An 18,091-nucleotide genomic window follows, 5' to 3' on the forward strand; every position below is an offset into this window, starting at 1 on the left:
CAGATAAGGAGCCCCTAATGCAACAGGGCGGTGGGCAAGTCGCCAGTGGGCGGATAACAAGTTGTTTTGAAAACCTTCTAATTGGCCCTCCCGTCTTCCGCACTCGTGGACAGCTCCTGCCCCCCATGAATCTCATGCAGGGCGGACGTGGGTGCACCGTAGGTGATGACCTGACCTTCATGTGATTGGCCCCGGGAGCTTCCTGGTGTAAGATCACTGACTCTCACTTTCTAGATAAGCTAGCACCAGCTTGCAGTCAAGCGCTTCATCTGTGTCGCTGCTGTCTGTGTGTGTGCATTTTAATCTCCGACGAACCTTGGCCTTTCACTGGTGCCAAGACCCAGGAGGGGAAATTCCTCATTCTGAGGACCCCCTCTCTCAAGGTTCGCCGTCCTCGTTCACCTTTTTGAGCGCTGCTACATTCCACCCAACACCGGCTCTCCAATAGGTAACTCCTGCTGATCAGCAACCGGTGAGTCCCCCTCCCCCTCTTTGGGAATCCACCTCCAAACGGCTGTATGCAAAGGCTTTGGCTGTGAACGTCCAGCAAGGCCCTTGACGCCTCGTTTGGAGGAGAGAACGCACCCCACCACGACTTTCACAGTTACGGTGCACTCTCTGGATGCCCATCTCATGGTGGTTGAGCTATAAGGGACAGGAGAATAGGCACTCCCTGACTCTCTTTAAATTTTCCTTCTCCTCTCCTGGGAAAAGCCCTGACGTCAGGTGGCCTGTGACTCCCAGCCTTCAGAAGGTCTCGCTGGTTGGGCTCTTGGGTGAAGACTCATTTGTCCTCCTGGCCCGGCTCTCCTGAGTCTCTTTGGTTGACCTCTCCTTTCGGGGACACCTGCAGGAAACTCAACCAAATTCTGATCCAGTCCCGGCCTCTTCTTCCCTCCCCGCTGACTCCCCTCGAAAATGCCTCCTGGCTACTCTTAATCAGTTGTCCCTCACTCCTGACATCAAACCCAAACTCCTCATCAGATTCAGTGCACAGCATTGGCCATGTCACCAATTAGACAACCCAAACCGATGGCCCCCAGAGGGTCTCTAGATCCTCAAATTCTGCGTGACCTTTTTAACTTCTGCAAGTGCTCAAAAGGGTGGAAGGAGATCCCCCTATGTGGAGGCCTTTTCCCTCCTTCGCTCCCACCCTGAACTATGTTTCTCCAACAGATCCTCACCCTCAGCCTTCTGCCCCAGACTCTCTGCTGTCACCCCCACCTCAGCGACCTGATTTCTTCCATCCAATTACTAAATCAAAAACCCAAACCTCCGCCGGTTCTCAGACCATTGTCCCCTTGCGGAGGTCAGGTACTGAGGTACCCCTCCACCCACTCACTCCTCTCTTCTCCTATCAGTGCCCACACCGGGTCCCACCAGGTCCTCTTACCAGCTAACCCAAAGCTCAAACCAGCTGAGGAGAGCCCTCGGACTCCTATTCAAGATCTGGTGAAAATGGCCTTTAAAGTTTCTTTGTCATCCCTGAAAACAGGTTACTAAGAATTAAAGTCCCTCACAGGCTTTTTGGGATACTCACTCCCGTCTTCCCCTCTGCTCTACCTGTTCTGCAGCTCAAGTTTCTGTTGCTAGGAAAATCCCAAACCCCTTTCCCATTATTGTTTTACATCTCTCCTTCCTCATTCTCAGATCCACCAGAGCTGCTCTCAGCCCCGCCTTCCTGTTTTCCCCCTCCCTACCAGGCCCACAGAAAAGTCTTAACTGACCTTCTCCAGAAATCTTCACCATGGCTGATCTTAGGACTTTCAGCAAAAAAAAAAAAAAAAAAAAAAAAAAACCCTATAAAAGAGTTCAGTAGATAAACTTCCTCTTTTCGTGTTGCCCTGTTCTACTTGGCCACTGGCTGGAAAAGTCAGCACTCCAAAAGCTAGACACCCCCTTACTAGTTTTTCACAAAATATGTGAACAAGGCCTCTGGCCTTGAGCTGGGGCTTCACAGAGATGGCTACATTTCTAAGGAAGTTACCAACTGGGCTCCATGGTAACAGCTGGCAGGGGGAGGAGAGAAAAAGAAAAAGCTCTCCCACTCCCAGGTGTCCTTGAAAAGTTAACTTGCCCAGAACAGAAAAAAAAAAAAAAACACCCTGCTTTTTGTGAACTTCTGCAGACTGTGAACTTCTGAGCCCCTTCTCTTACATGTTGGGTACAAAATTCTGAAACTACCTAAACTTGGGGTTCAGGGGATTAATTGATTACAACAGAAGCAGTGCCCTCTGAATCCGGTTGCAACCAAATAGGACTGTTTCCCTATCTTCACTGCTATCTTAGGTGCCTTGCCTTGTCTGTCCCTACAACAGTATAATTCTATATACTTAAACATTGTTTATGTTTTCATGAAGTGGTCAACAGATGTGATTAATTGTGTACTGCAAAACACAAAAGTACTTTGCTACTTTTCTACAAAAGGCTGAAAGTTTCAGCCTTTCTTTAATTCATGTTTTAGATGTGATATTATATTGTGTTAGCTAATATTTATGTGAACTTGAGCAACAATTTATGTAAGCTTTATAAAATGATATTTAAAAAGCAAAGATCAGCTTCAATACTAGAATGCTTTACCTAAGATTTATAAAGATCCCTGTCTTACTTGAGATAAGGCTGTGCCTCCCATCTTCCTACATGTCAGAATGACTCCAAAGTAGGCCAGACTTCAGGTAAAGCCCAGTACTCTTAAAGTGAAACTGACTTTGCTAGGTGTTTAGGATCAAGATTTAAAGTTCAACTAAAATGGCCAAAAAAACCCCAATATTTGGCTCTGGCCCTCTGAGTCAGTCTGAATCCAGGGAGCAGGAAACTTCTCTAAAGAGCTTTGCAACTCTGGCCACATAACCTCCTGATCGGGGAGATTATTGAGACCACTGGAGAATGGAAAGCCAATCAGTGCATTTGCTGTGAATAGGAGGGTCACCAGAGAAGGGAGACATCCCTGATGCTTCCAAGGGAAGCCACATGGTCAAGCAAGGCCTGGACCCATCCTAGCGCAAACGGCACTAGCAGAACTGAGAAGCTGCTCTCAAGTTCCCCCAGGAGCGACCCCTATGGGAACTCAGCTGACTCTTAACAATAGATAGAAACAAAGTCAATTTTGACCAACTTGATCTTAAACACCTACCAAAACCAGTTAAGCAAAAACACAGTCATTCCTGGGAGTAATGAAGGACAAGAACAGCTAGAAAAGAGGAGACAGCAACTAGCCAACAGTCTCCATGGGGAAGGTTCAGTCAAGTATGGCCTCGGCTCCTCCCCCTCGCAGGACCCCTATTAGTCCTCTTTATGTTTCTCCTAATAGGGCCACTAATAGGACCACGTCTGTTAAACTGCCTACAGAAGTTCCTGCAAGATCAGATACACAAATTCACCAACCAGTCAGTCAGTCAATCAACCACTTCTTTAAGACTACCAGCCCCTGGTGCCCAAGATGGAGACCTATGGCTCAGGACCATCTCCTCTGGCTCCAGAGACTCTGTGCCCACCTAAACCCCTCTCTAACCCCTTTTTCCAGTTTCACACCCCTCTTTCACTTCCTAGGAATGAGAACTACTCTCCAGCAGGTCCACTCTGCTTATTCTGTCTGCTCTACAGCATCCCCACAAGGAAGCATCAAACCTACACTCCCCACACCTCAGATGAGGAGCCACCAGCCAGGCAAAGACTGGTAGATCAACTTCACTCATGTGCCTAGGCACAAAAAGCTTCGCTACCTATTTACATGGGTTGATACTTTTTCAGGTTGGATAGAAGCCTTCCCTACATCCAGGGAAACTGCTAACACTGTCACCTCCATCATTCCCAGGTTCGGACTTCCCCCTCCATCCAGTCAGACAGTGGTCCAGCCTTCACTTCTCAGATTGTTCAACTAGTCTCCAAAGGCCTCAGCATCACTTGGAGGCTCCACATCCCCCACCAACCCCAATCCTTGGGTAAGGTTGAGAGGCCTAACGGCATTCTTAAGGATCATGTCACTAAACTCGCTATTGAACTTAGGCTCTTCTGGCCCCATCTCCTGCCGTTGGCCCTCACCTGAATTCAGGCAGCCCCATGGGCCCCCTCAGGCCTTAGCCCCTTTGAGCAACTCTATGGGTGCCCTTTCTTAACCACCCAAAGCTTCCAATCACCCCTCCTCCCCTTGTGTCCTACCTGCCCAATCTCACACTTCTACACAAACTCCTAAGGGAACACGCAGACCGGTGCCTTCCTGCGCCATTCATTGCCTCAGTCCCCGCACAACCACCAACTGAACTGGACCCTCTTCAACGGGGTGACTCCTAACGACTAAAGGAACTGCTATTATACATGCAGCCTTATTTCTAATCTGCGACGAGCTTCCACGCTGCCTTTACAGCTGGGAATAGTCCACTGTAAAGCCCATCAGACCGACTCTTCTCCTGCCACAGTGGGCCACTCTAAAGCTGACCAGGTCAGCTGCCCTACAGGCCCCATCCTCTTCCTCATTCCTCCATCTTTCCTCTGAGGAGCGACCTCCTGACTCTCACCAGCTCATTAGATTCCTCCATTCACTGTTCCATTCTAGCCCCCAGAGCTTATCAACTTTCCTTCAATCTTTTTTTCCCTCTTTCCTCCGACGATCGGAACTTTCTGTAACAGGTTACATCCACAGGCCAGGTCTGCCAGAGGACCAATACCAATACCCCCTTAAAATCCAGTCCCTATCCTTCTCATCAGGCCCGTGGCCACACCCCGGGAGCTGATTGGCAAATTGATTTCATAAACATGCCCAGGGTAAAAACATCAAATATCTCTTAGTACTGGTGGACACATTCTCAGGGTGGATAGAGGCATTTCCCACATCCAATAAGCGGGCATCCATGGTTGTGGAGCGGTGGACATCTGACATAATCCCTCGTTTTGGGATGCCCACTTCCATCCAATCGGATAATGACCCAGAATTTACCTCGCAGATGGGGGCTGGCTAGCGCACCATCACTCCCTTGGCATTTCCATTGCCCTTACCGTCCCCAAGCTTCCGGGAAAGTTGAAAGAACTAATCGGTCTCTCAAAGAAACCCTCGCCAAGTTCACCACGGAATTAAGCCTAGACTGGACTAAGGTCCTCCCCTTGGCCCTGTTGCGTCTCAGGGCTTTACCAAAGAAACCATCCAACCTTTCCCATTTGAGGTTATGTACGGCCGTTCATTCTTACCCCCCGGAATACAGACTGAACAATTACCTATACCTGATTCCTACGCTCTACCTCTCCTTTTCCATCTACGCTCTGAACTTTAGAAATACCAGGACTGGCTTTTACCTGACCCAACCATTACTCAAAACCCCCTCACCCTAACGCCCTGCCAACAGGTGTATTACTGCCCCCCAGGTGAAAGACCCCAACTGCACCCCAATGGGAGGGCCCCGCCTCGGTTATCAGGTGCACTCCCTCAGCAGCAAAACTCACAAATAATCAATTAACTCCATGGATTCACATTTCCAGGCTCAAACCATGCATCCGGGAAACTGATTCTGGCAACTTCGGACCAGAGGACTCGCCAGAATCCACACCTACGTACTCTTGCTCTCCTCACCCTACTGACCCTTTAAAAATTCGTCTTTCTTGTGTTTCTGCCCTTACACCCATAGCTGAGAACATATCCGAAAATGAACCTTAACTTTCTGATCCTCATCCTCATCCTCACCCCAAGGGTAATGCCTTCACCATTGTATGTCTGGAGATTCAAGGTGAGAGAAACATACACACAAAAAACACCCGGACCACCCACTTGGCTACCACTTCTGACTGTCCCCTAACAGGGTGATCCTCAGCCATCTATATTGTACTCTCTTCCTCTTCCTCTGAGCTCATTAAGCAACCAGCCGCCCTTACTTATGTTTTTTATACGACCAAAATAAGGATTACTGCAAACAGTGGCCAGAAACCTACGGAGGCTGCCCCTATTGGTCATGCAGAATTCATGATGCATATTCAGGGTAATTAAATGTAGGAAGATTTAAACTTGAGTCTGCCTCCCACCAATACAAGCTGACCATCCCAGACCCTGGGAACCCACACTGGGCAGCAGGAGTAAAAGCTTCCTTTTATTTCGGTGGGTATGCCTCCACTCCCTGTGGTTCCTTATCCATTACCCAGGAATACGTTTCCATAGAGTCCCCAGTCTCTCTTGTCTCAACCAACACAAAACACTCAGAACAATGGCTGCTCGCATCCCTAGAAAGCCAATGCACTTCTGACTCTCAGGCTTCACCCATCTATACCTGGTTACAGATCATCACTGACACATTGTCCTTCCTAAACCAAACTTTCCCCGATGCAAGTCCAGCAAATTGCTTTCTGTGCGCTTCCTTAGCATGGCTCTTACTTGCCTCAGTTCCAATAAAAGTTTCCAGTGCAGATGTTTCCAGCTTGCCCAACTCATCCTACAAAAAGGATCCTATTAAACCCCTGTAGAATGTTCCTTTATGGCAATAACCACACCATAATTACTCAGGTTTGCCTTCTGGGATCCGCGGCTCCCAATTCCCTTCTGGCAGGTTTTTGCCACCGTAACCTAACCATCAACCACACCACTTATTCCCCACCAGGTCTCTTCTTCTGGTGCAATGGCACTCGCACCACCATTATACTCTCCAACATGTCCAGCCCATGTTTATTAGTCACCATAGTTCCACAACTCACTCTCTATAGAAGTAAAATCCATCCTTAACCCTCTAAAATGTGGAAAACGGGCTGCATTCCTTCCCTTAGTGATAGGCATTTCATTAACAGCCTCAGTGGCAAGCGCAGGGTTATCAGGAGGAAAACTTAGGTCATTCCCTAAGGACATTAATTCAAAACTTGAAGGAGCACTTACTTCCACAGCAGAATCTCTAACATCCTTACAGAAACAGGTCACCTCATTGGCACAAGTGACCCTTCAGAATCGCAGGGCCCTAGATTTACTCACCGCCAAAAAGGGTGGAACCTGTCTTTTCCTTGGGGAAGAATGCTGTTATTATATCAATGAATCGGGTCTTGAAGAAGACAATGTTGTTAAGCTCACTGACCTGCAGCCACCTAAGGACTCCAACAGGTCAAAACCTTTTGTCTTCCTTAATGTCCACTCCCCTTCTGGCATGGGTATGGCCTATCCTTGGACCCCTGTGTGTAATCTTTTTAATGTGTCTATTTTTACCATGTATTATAAAGTTTATTCAAACTCAAGTAGGTAAAATCTCTAACCAAACTTTTAACCAGCTTCTACTTAGAAATTATCAGCTTCTGGCCACAGATGAATCAACCACCTTCTCCAGAGAACATCCCTCACAATCCTGAAAAAACCCTTCAAAGATTCCTGGGATACTTTCTTGAGAGTGATATCTGATGACGTCTGGCTTGTACCTCCATGGAGACTTATACGAACTGGACTGAAGTGATAATGGACCTTTGGCTACAGGGAACATTTTGTGATGTCACATCTGACCTTATACCAATCTTTGCAGCTCTCTTGTGGGGACTCCTAACTTCCCTCCTTCAGACCCCTTCCCCGGCGACACCCCCACTCAGCAGGAAGTAGCCAGAACGAATCAACGTCCCTTTCCATATAATAACAAAAAAGGGGGAATGTTGGGAGTCTCCCTGAGAACTCCCCGGGCCTTTCAAACATGGCGGCAGGCAAATTGCCAGTGGGCGGCTAGAACTCCCTGGGCCTTTCAGATAAGGAGCCCCTAATGCCACAGGGCGGCGGGCAAGTCGCCAGTGGGCGGATAACAAGTTGTTTTGAAAACCTTCTAATTGGCCCTCCCGTCTTCTGCACTCGTGGACAGCTCCTGCCCCCATGAATCTCATGCAGGGCGGACGTGCGTGCACCGTAGGTGATGACCTGACCTTCACTGTGATTGGCCCCAGGAGCTTCCTGGTGTAAGATCACTGACTCTCACTTTCTAGATAAGCTAGCACCAGCTTGAAATAAGGCGCTTCATCTTTGTCACTGCTGTCTGTGTGTGTGCATTTTAATCTCTGACGACGAACCTTGGCCTTTCAAAAAATATGTTCCCTTTAAGAGTGCTTTGAGTACTAAATGAAGAAAACTACACAAGAGGTTCTGCACAGCACCTGCCCAGAGAAGCTCTTGACAGTGTTGGCTCCTTAGCAAGCGGGGTGGTTGGAGGTCCCATATGGATGGCACGTCAGCTTGTACACACGGGTGCCCTTCGCTCGGTGCAGTCCTTACGGTGTCGGGGCCTATTTACCTTGCCCACTATTCATCCAGCAAATCTGACTCCCGCCTGCACCACTGAGGAAGAGCATAATCAAGCTCTTCACTGTTAACAACACCTCCTGTGGTTAATGTCCGAGGACAGACCTCGTCTGGGTCCATATGCAGTCAACACGAGGCCCCAAATGCTCCACTTGCTAAGGAGCCGACAGCTACCGGGACCTTCTATGCACCAGGTACTTAGATCTTCTCTGTACTAGATCCTCTTGTATTTCCCCTCACTTAGCACTTAAAGCCATCTTCAGATCAGAGCTTTCATTCTGGGGACCTAGCCCGATTCACACACCTGAACCCACCTGTGGAAGCAAGGCCCTCTCACAGGAAGGAGGAAGGAGTGAGAACCACATTGGTGGTAAACACCCGCCCTCTGCTGCTGATGGTTCCTTTCAAATGTTTCTGTGAGCCAGGACAGCTCATCACCCTTCTATTCTTTCCTCCATTTGTGTCTTCTCACTCTCTTGTTTCAAACTGTTAGTTGACTTTCTGTCACTGTGACAAAACACCTGAGCTAATAAACTTAAAGAAGAAAAGTTCATTTGGACTCACGGTTTTGGAGGTCTTAGTTCATGCTTGGTTGGCCTGTTGCTTTGGGGCTGAGGGCAAGGCAGAACATCATGGTGAAGGAAATTGTTCACCTCATGGCAGCCAGAAAGAAAAGAGAGAGGAGGGAGCTGGGTCCCAATATTCCTTTCAAAGACACACCCCCAATGACCTAACTTCCTCCCACTAGGCCCCACCTCTTAAAGGTTCCACCACCTCCCAATAGTGCCACAGGCTGTGACCAAGCCTTTAGGACACAGGCCTTTAAGAGACACTTGTCCAAACTGTAACACTGATCTACAATTCATGTTGGGAATCATCAGGAGATGGTTCTAGAGCTCAACATTTGACTCAAAAACTCATAATGAAGTGAAGGAAATCAGGGACAAATATAGAAATAAGACAATAATTACAAGGCTTCCATTTTACTGGCTTCTTAGTATGTGCCAGACACTGAGCTAAGCAATATGGTGCTTCTTCTCCCTGAATCCTGCCCCCCCTGCCCCCGTGAGGCTCTATGTTAAGGTCCCGTGGGGGATGAGGGAAGAGGGAAGGAGGAGGGTCACTCTTGGTTGATGGTGGTGAAGGGTGGGGCTAGCTCAGCCTCTGAAAGAGGAGAGGGAACATGGCATCCTTTTAGGATGAGAGGGTGAGGAGGAGAGAGAGGGCAGGGAAGGAGAGAGAGAGACAGGCAGAGCATGTTGGTGGTGTCCCAGGAGCACCCTGCCAGCCAGGAAAAGCAGGATGACGCACGGCTGGCTCTCAGGAGCCACATCCCCCAATGGAATTTGGCAGCAGAGACAGGAAACGCTGTCTTTATGCGGTTCATTAACAAAATAAAAAGGTTCCTTTGGGCAGAAGCAGTGATGGTCACCATTTACAAGCAGATTTTTGTTAATGATGGTGAGAGTAGCTTCTGTCTTGGCTGAGGGCCACCTCTGCACTGGGCAGGGGTGGGTGTCCCTCTCATCCACCTCTAGTCCATCTCTAGTTCTCCCATGCCGTATTACAGATGAGCAAATTGAAGCACAAATGATCACATAACTGGCCCGTGACACAGTAGCAAGTGGCAGAGCCAAGATCTGAATGGTTTCCTGATATACAGAAAAGGTGACAAATGATGGTCAGAGTTTGAACAGGTGGGGAGGACACACCTTCCCACCCTCCACCTCCACTCCCCACTCACAATTTACAAGCAGGTTTTTAGTTAATGATGGTGGTATAGCTTCTCCCTCTCCTAAATAATTAGGATGTCCTATGACCTTTAACTTCGACTCGGAGACAGATGTGACTTTTCACCAGGAACATGATTTTTAAGATGATTCATTTTCTTTCCCAACAAGGAAAGGGAGGTGTCAAAGCAACGCTAGCTGCCTCCCCACCAACCAGATGCCCGTAGTGTGTCTGAGCATCAGCAAACTGTGAACAAGGGCCCCCTCCTGTGTCCCATCACCATATCTGGGGGGAGCATCTGATAATACCAATCTGTGGGACCCAGAACCATACAGTCTGGGTCCCACATCAGTGAACTCAAGCTCCCAGGTGGAGTCCCATCAGGGAGGCCCTGACCCTGGAATCCCTGCCATTTCAATCAGAGGTTTTTGTCTTATAAAGACTCCCAAGGAAAAGGGGGGGCAGTAATAACACATTCTGATTCTGGGGTCCTAAAAAATTAATGCACAGGGTCATACATCCTTTGGGTAGCACTTAAACCTGAGATGTGGCCACTCAGTTAAGATTTCTGCTTCCTTACCCTCTCCAGGTAGCAGATGTCCCCAAACTCCTGCTAAGGAACGGCAGCTGGGATCCTCCCAGAAGTTTCTGTGGGCAGCAGGCACCTCAGATGGGCTCAGATGGGCTTGCCTCTCTTGGGCCATGAGCATGGTCATGGGATAGGAATGACCTTGGATGAAGGAGAGGGTTTAATGGAAAACCCACCCAGAACTGTGGAAAGAGGCCCTGGTCTCCCCGCAAAGCCCAGGTTGGTTCCCCCTCTGGACTTGGCTCCTTGCAGCAGAGGTAGAATCAGGCTGGGCTAGCAGCCAAGAGTATATTTTAAGTTGGTCAAAAGATGAATCAGAAGTTTGGATTATGATAGTGATCAAATGGATTTTCTTCAAATTGATTTTTATTTGATACATAAAAAATATAAAAAGTTGTACATAGTAATGAGGAATTAATATTAAAGTATGCTATTTCAACACCTATATTGGATAATACATGGGAATACACATAGGTGCTATGCAAAGGGAAGCAGGCATGAGCTTTTGAATTCCATCTAGAATAAAAGAAATCCTGATGAAAGATGCAGACGATCACGGTGATGAGGGGCCCCGAGCCTCAGGTATCCAGACGATGGCACCCAGGCTGCACCCCGCCCTGGAGGCAGGGTGATTGGCGCTGCGGTTGCCATTCCACCAGCTGCCCATTCCTTTCCCTCCACAGGATCGAGGCTTCCAGAAGGGGAGGGTAGACAGGGAGATACGAGGGCTGAGACAGAGAAGCCAGCAGTGCAGGGACCAGCTGGCCAGGTCAGGAGCTGAGGGCCACTGGGCTGTCTGTTGGAGGGTTCAAATGGGCCAGCCCAGTCAAGGCCTCTTCCTCAGCTGGCTGATGTGAGTGGGGTCTGGAGTCCATGGACGGTCAGGTGTGATGTCACATCAATGTAATTAAACTCTGCACACCTTTGGGGAACACCCACAGCTCACCTGCTCCCTCTAAGCACTTTGGAGGAGTCACACATGGAGAGAACCCTCCTTGACTTCAGGGAGCCCAGGGTTTAGGGGAGGAGGGATGCTATTGGAGAGTGAGTGTGCTACCACACCACAGTGTCCTGTGTTGGATTTCCCCCTCAAAAAAGGTACGTTGAAACCCCAATCCCAGTATCTCAGAAGGTGACGTAATTTGGGAACAGGGTTGTTGGAGATATCATTATAGTAGTACATTGTTTAATAATGGGAAATGCATTGTTATGCAATTTTGTCACTGTGTGAACAGGATGGAATGTCCTTACACAACCCGGATGGCACCTACACACACAGAGGCTGTATGGTGTGGCCTGTGGCTCCTAGTGACAGATCCATACAGCCTATTACTCTACTGAATACTGCCGCAACTGTAACACAGTGGTAAGTATCTGTGCATCTAAACATCTAAGCACAGGTAAGTACAGTAAATTGCAAGGCAAAGATAATTTTCTGCTCCATTGTGATCTTACGGGACCTCTGTTATACATGTGGCCCATGGCTGACCAGAATGTCCTCAGTGGTTCATGACTGTAGCTAAGATGAGGTCTCCCTGGAGTAGGGTGGGACCCTGATCCACTATGACTGGTGTCCTTATAAGAAGATGACCCTGTGAGGACAGAGACACACAGGGAGAACATTCCAGAACAACGCAAGCAGAGTAGAGTGTTGCATCTGCAAGCCATGGAGCTCTGATGATGGTGGGCTAGACACCAGGAGCTCGGAAGAGGGGAGGAGGGTTCTTGCCGGAGCCTTGGAGGGAGCATGGCCCTGCTGATGGCTTTGCAGACTTCCCACCTCCAGGGCTGTGGGATGATGGCTTTCTGGAATTTTCAGCCACCTGGTTTCTGGTGTTTTGTCACAGCAGACCTAGGAAACAACTTGTTCCAGCAGCTAGAAGAGGGTGATACTATCTCCAGGGGATGGAGACTGAGGAAGAGGGCCTAGGAAGACCCTGGATTAATGGGGAGAGACGTGCATAGGACCAGGAGGAGACAGCTGGGTCCTGCAGGGCCTTGGGATGCTAAGCAACAAACACTGGTCCATGCTGAGGGGGAACCAGACCCTGTCCCAGCTCTCGGGGTCGTCCCTTCTAGGTGGGAAGAGCAGACCAGACCTAGCCCAGCAGAGCCAGGCTGCGCGGCATTAGCTGCCCGCGCAGCGCTCAGTGCTCTGAGCTTGGAAGGTCTGAGCCCCCGTGTTGCCGTGATGAGGGAGCAGCTGGAGCCCGAGTTGGGGTTGCAGAGCCGAGTAGGATTAGACGAGGGCCAAGAGCGGGAAGAAACTGTAGAAAGGGAGCGGCCTGAGCCAGGAACGGAGGCAGGAAGCCTCCAGTGTGCGGAGCGCAAGAAATGCAATGCACAACGGGACGAGAATGGCAGGCTCTCAGCAGGACGGGGGTGGCTGGCAGCCCAGTCCCCATTTAGCAAAGGCTTCAGTGTTATGCCAAGGGGGCTCTCGATTCTGGAGGCAAAGAAAACCCACTGAAGGCCGCAGGCAGTGATTTGCCCAGCAGTGGAGGAGGAGGAGGAGGAGGAGGAGGAGGAGGAGGAGGAGGAGGAAGCAGGCCTGGGGAGGGCGCTGTCAGGAGGGGGAGGAGAGGGAGACTAAGGCATCGCCAAGGGCAGAGGGGACGGGTCCCCACGACTACCCTCAGGTGGTGCTTTGCTGGGTCTCAGGAAGGCTGCTCTACTGGCAATGCACTTTCTCATGGTGAAAGTCACAGATTCAAATCGGCAAAGGCACAAGCTGCAGACCAGGCAAGACCAGAGGTGAGCTTGGGGCGGCCTGCCCTGTGGAGTCACACAGACACTCTGCATTCTCTCCACGGTGAGGTGTGGCAACGTGAGCGGTGTGGCTGGTCAGGGAAGCTCCCCTGAGCCCTGCTGTTGAGAGTTTATTGCACACTGGTCTCTTAGACATGGAGCCCCTGCGTGGCTTTGTGACTCGTTACTCTCTCTCCAGCGCTGCCTCCTGGAGTCTCCCTGATACTGCAGGCCCACGGCTTCTGCCCTGAATCACCAGGGCAGGATAGACCACGTGGCATGGCCCCGAGGCTCCAGGTAAGCACAGACCCTTTTCCGAGGCAGGGTGTTCCCAGGGCTTAGCAGCTGTCTCCCAGGAGCGGGTCCCTGCCAGACCTTCTTGGGAATGTGCAGGGCTGGAACATTCTAGCCCTTTGGATTGCACACTGATGTCTGTAAGATCCAGAAACACCAGGCGTGGGGTCAGTTCGGTGTGGAGGTGGAGGTGGAGGGAGACACTAGAATGATCTTCAGGTTTCTGGTGGATTGAGATGGCATTGCCCAGTGGACGCCCGCCTTATGTGATGCCTTACAGATGGCCTGTCTTAGTTCCTCCTGGATCACAGGCCTGCACTCATGATTGAGCACCAGAAAAAACTCAAGATGGCCACCAAGAAAAAGAATGGCATCAACTTTCCAGACTCATCCTTCTCTTTCCTCTGGCTCCAGGGACATTCGGCTTATGGAACGGAGTCTAAGTCAATGGCTACTGCAGGATCTGAGCATCTCTGTTTGAGCCTCTGTCCTTCATGCTCCAAAGGCAGCTGGGAGGGCAAGACCAAGGGTCACAGCATCAACCCTACAGGAAAAGAGAAACTACCCAGGTCCTGCCCTCAGGAGGGCTTAGAGCTCGTACAAGACTCCTGGGTCCCGTCATCAGGGGAAGCTTAGCTTCTCGCTTGTTCCTCGATCCCAAGGTGGTGACATCGGAAATGAGGGTGATTCTGTCTCATGGGCTTAGTTTCCTCCCAAGACCAAAACAGTGGTATAGAGTTTAATTCTCACTCGAGGGAGAGAGTAGGGAGCAAGATAAATCAAATAAGTCAGAGTAGACATTGGCTGTGCCGTTGAAAGTTGCCCCCCAATTTGCAAAACATTTTAAGCCTTACCATGTCCAAAGACATCTCTTCCTTTCAGATAATTCTACATTATATATGTGGATACGTTCCCTTTAGGAGGTGAGGCTTAATTCCCTCCCTCCCTGTGTGTGTGTGTGTGTGTGTGTGTGTGAGTGTGTGTGTGTGTGTGTATGTTTTGGGATGGGGATACTGGAATTAATCATTTGCTTACAGAGTATGCAAAGTGTAAATAGTAACTTTGTCTGGGAGAATCAGTCAAGCACTGTCTTACCCAAGGGATCAAGGTCAACCTCAGCAGCAGCAAGGCCCACCAATGTTGTGCAGCCCCTGATGACAGGCAACTAGAGGGATGGGTCACCTCTGCAGGCTTCACCTCCGAAACTCATATCTGCAGTCTCAATCCGAGATAACATCAGACAAACCAAGACGGAGAGACATTCCACAAAATACCTGACAAGTAGTCTTCAAGAAGTCAAGGGTAAGCCAGGCATGGTGATGCAATCTGTAATGGGGCTCAGGAGGCTGAGGCAGGAGGCTCACAGGTTCAAAGCCAGCCTTAGCAATTTTAGTGAGGCTGTAAGCAACCTAGTAAGACTCTGTCTCAAAATAAAAAATAAAAAAGGGCTGGGGATATTGCTCAGTGGTTAAGTACCCCTGAGTTCAATCCCTAGTACAAAAAAAAAAAAAAAAAAAAAAAGAAAGAAAGAAAGAAAAAGGAAGTCAAGATTAAGAAACTGCTGCAGTTATAGGTCAGAGGAGAGACTTCTGAGACAAGAATACTAAATGCATGTGGTATCCTTAATTGGATTCTGAAACAGAAAGAGTTTTAGTGAAATCTGAGAAAATCTGAAAAGTAGTGAAATATGAGAAAAGTCTGTAGTTCAGTTAAAATCAGCTAAGTTAAATTAAGATCAGCATTAATGTCTTGGTTTTGCCATTTGTACCAGGGTTATGTAGGATGTAAACATTCAGAGAAGCTGGAAAAAGGATATGGGGAACTCTGTACTATCTTTGCAACTTTTCCGTAAGTTGAAAATGATTCTGAAATACAGTACTCATTTAAAAGAAAATAAAAATATTCACTAGCTGGATATTTTTACCACCTCAGATTCTATCTTTTCCAAAGGGTGTGCTGTGGACCCAAAGCTGGTTTCATAACTCACTGGCTGTCGAGTTCTTTTGCTGAACCTGGAGGCGGCTCTTAGTGTTGGGGGTGGGGGCTCTCTGAGCTCACCTGCTAAGGCAAGTGAGTCCCACCCCAAGTGCTGACACATGCAGACATTGATCAGTAAGCGGTCGGAATTTCAGAAAAAGTGTCCCTTCGTCTCAGGGACACACATCTGACCCATCACATGAATGCCTTGGGCAACGGACAGCATTCTCACAGCAGGACAGGCAAGTCCTGTGGCCACACGAGACTTTGAGGGGTTTCCTGATCATAAGGACTCACGGGTGATCACACTTAATCACAGTATGTCCTGCTTTGACCCTGCCATTCCCTCCATCAAAGGCTGCCCTGCCATTCCTCATGCTAATTAACTGACCCTAAGGAGTCTTCCAGGTTCGGGTCAGTGGGTGGATGTACCTGCTTCTCTTACTGGGGGTTTTGCAATACAACGAGCACCCGCAAAGAAAGCGTCGCTCACGAGACTGAGGCCCGCTTTGCCTTTTTGTCCACAACCAGCAGGATAAGCCAACGACATCAGCGCAGCCTCCAGAAGGGTCTTGTGGAGCAGGGGTGAAAGCACTGCTGGAGGATGTCAATAGGATGCATAAGGAAGGGGACCAGGAGAGGGGCACCCCAAACCAGCAGCAGACTAGTGAGAGGTTTCAGGGAGGCACAGGCCACAGTGCCAAGGACTGCCCAGAGGTGGCCATGTACGGGCTGAAGTGTGGATGGGCTCTGGTGATGCACAGCCCGTGATGACCTCAGCCTGTCTGGAGATAGAGGAGAGGGTGGAGAGGAGAGGCTGTGGTGAGATAGGAGGAGAAGGTTGGTTTGTTACAGTCTCTAAAAAAGTCAGGATGGCGCGTGGCATTTTGCTAGAGGGAGTGGTTTGTGAAGTAACGCCAGCGATCAATTAAGTGGGGAGATTCCTTATTAGTTGACTGCTGTATGTTAATTAGATAAGCTGTGTGGAATGTATAAATACCTCTGTTGTCCTACAATAAACGGCTCCCACTCCTGCTGTATCAATCTACACAAGTTCCTCTTCACCCCCGGTTATTTTGGCTGCAGCTGGACTGCGGCAGAAGGTTGTGATGAGATAGGAGGAGAAGGTTGTGGTGAGTTACGAGGAGAAGAGATGTTGTGGTGAGATAGGAGGAGGAGGTTGTGGTGAGTTAGGAGGAGGAGGTTGTGGTGAGGTAGGAGGAGGAGGTTGTGGTGAGGTAGGAGGAGGAGGTTGTGGTGAGATAGGAGGAGGAGGTTGTGGTGAGACAGGAGGAAGAGGTTGTGGTGAGGTAGGAGGAGGAGGTTGTGGTGAGATAGGAGGAGGAGGTTGTGGTGAGGTAGGAGGAGGAGGTTGTGGTGAGATAGGAGGAGGAGGTTGTGGTGAGATAGGAGGAGGAGGTTGTGGTGAGATAGGAGGAGGAGGTTGTGGTGAGATAGGAGGGAGGAGGTTGTGGTGAGGTAGGAGGAGGAGGTTGTAGTGAGATAGGAGGAGGAGGTTGTGGTGAGATAGGAGGAGGAGGTTGTGGTGAGATAGGAGGAGGAGGTTGTGGTGAGAGAGGAGGAGGAGGTTGTGGTGAGGTAGGAGGAGGAGGTTGTGTTAAAATAGGGGGAGGAGGTTGTGGTGAGATAGGAGGAGGAGGTTGTGGTGAGATAGGAGGAGGAGGTTGTGGTGAGACAGGAGGAGGAGGTTGTGGTGAGATAGGAGGAGGAGGTTGTGGTGAGATTCGAGGAGGAGGTTGTGGTGAGGACAGGAGGAGGAGGTTGTGGTGAGATAGGAGGAGGAGGTTGTGTGAGACAGGAGGAGGAGGTTGTGGTGAGACAGGAGGAGGAGGTTGTGGTGAGATAGGAGGAGGAGGTTGTGGTGAGGTAGGAGGAGGAGGTTGTGGTGAGGTAGGAGGAGGAGGTTGTGGTGAGATAGGAGGAGGAGGTTGTGGTGAGGTAGGAGGAGGAGGTTGTGGTGAGGTAGGAGGAGGAAGTTGTGGTGAGATAGGAGGAGGAGGTTGTGGTGAGATTCGAGGAGGAGGTTGTGGTGAGAGGAGGAGGAGGAGGTTGTGGTGAGAGAGGAGGAGGAGGTTGTGGTGAGAGAGGAGGAGGAGGTTGTGGTGAGGTAGGAGGAGGAGGTTGTGTTGAAATAGGGGGAGGAGGTTGTGGTGAGATAGGAGGAGGAGGTTGTGGTGAGATAGGAGGAGGAGGTTGTGGTGAGGTAGGAGGAGGAGGTTGTGGTGAGATAGGAGGAGGAGGTTGTGGTGAGGTAGGAGGAGGAGGTTGTGGTGAGATAGGAGGAGGAGGTTGTGGTGAGGTAGGAGGAGGAGGTTGTGGTGAGGTAGGAGGAGGAGGTTGTGGTGAGATAGGAGGAGGAGGTTGTGGTGAGTAGGAGGAGGAGGTTGTGGTGAGATGGGAGGAGGAGGTTGTGGTGAGATAGGAGGAGGAGGTTGTGGTGAGAGAGGAGGAGGAGGTTGTGGTGAGAGAGGAGGAGGAGGTTGTGGTGAGATAGGAGGATG

This window comes from Urocitellus parryii, chromosome 6 (genome assembly GCF_045843805.1).
Source record: "Urocitellus parryii isolate mUroPar1 chromosome 6, mUroPar1.hap1, whole genome shotgun sequence".
NCBI lineage: Eukaryota > Metazoa > Chordata > Mammalia > Rodentia > Sciuridae > Urocitellus > Urocitellus parryii.